Raw genomic sequence first — 1258 nt, forward strand, 5'->3', positions numbered from 1 at the left:
GAGCCCTGACTGAGGCAGGCAGGTGACTGCAGCCCCCTCTCCCCCCTTAGCTCCCCTCCATCGCCAGCTGACACAGAGGCAGGAATCAGAGGGGCACAAAGCGTGTGTGGGCTGAGGAACACATGGCGCCCCTCCCCCACCTTAGACAGGGAGGGGCAGCCTAAAGGACCCTGCATGACACGCCAGAGAGGAGACCCTGTCCGAGGCGGAAACAGAGGCAAAGGCTATGGCAGGACTGGGGGACGCCAAGAAGCTCCGCAGCATCAGGGGCTGTTGGTGCACCCTAAGAATGGCAGCCCAGAGGTTCTCTTAAGAAATGTAAGCCAGATGTCCACAGGCCAGTCCCTGATCTTAACCTCCCCTTCCTTTGAACACCACTTAATCTAGGCAGATGGTTGCTCTGCCCCCCCCCGTCAGTTTCTGGGGGGGGGAGCCCAGGAGAGGAAAAGGCCCCAGCAGCAGCAGCAGGGAGTCCAGTGGGGGGGCTCCACCCTCTGCAGGAACGCCCTGGCTAAGCAGAAGGGGGGGACCCCCGGGACGGGCCCGGTTCTCTCGGGGCCAGGGAGAGGCAGCCCGACTGCTCCACCTTTGGATCACCTCGGCCAAGTCGCTGTCCCCTTAGGAGCAGTTTCGGACAATTTCCACTTGGAGGGGAGTAAAGCCCCCCCCCCAGAGCGCTTAGTCTTTTCCATCTCCAGTGGAGGCCAGGACTGGACAGCTCTGGGCAATTGGACATGACTGGTCGGAAGACAGATTTGGGTCACAGCTGGCTCAAAGTGGGCGGAGACAATTGGGTGTCAAACCTCACCGGCCAGATGAACCTGCAAAGATGGCAGCTTGCCAGAAGAGAGAGAGTCCACCAGGAAAATGCCCTGGAATGATTTGCACCCCAGACGGGAGAAAACCACCCGGGAACCGCCAGCCAGGGCAGCCCCAGGTGCCCCACGTTGGCCGGGGATTCTGCTCCATGCCGGGCCTTCCTTCCTTCCGTTGGGGTGGGAGCTGTCCCTTGCAGAGGCTGCCCGCCTGGGCCCTTCACATCCACGCCAGGCTCAAGCCCCCCCCGCCCCGCAGTGAGCGATCTGAAACCGGGGGGGGGGGGAGAGGCCGGGCTGGTGGTTCAGGGGAGGCCTCAAATCCGCTCGGCCTGGCATTGCCTCCCTCTCTGGAGGCGGTGGGCACTGGAGCGCAGAGGCGCCACCTCCGGAATGGGCTCAGAGAGGTAATGGGGGGGGGGAGAAGTTTAAAGGGGGGGGGG

This window comes from Protobothrops mucrosquamatus, unplaced genomic scaffold (assembly GCF_001527695.2).
Source record: "Protobothrops mucrosquamatus isolate PMUCROS unplaced genomic scaffold, P.Mucros_1.0 scaffold1670, whole genome shotgun sequence".
In the NCBI taxonomy this organism is placed as follows: domain Eukaryota; kingdom Metazoa; phylum Chordata; class Lepidosauria; order Squamata; family Viperidae; genus Protobothrops; species Protobothrops mucrosquamatus.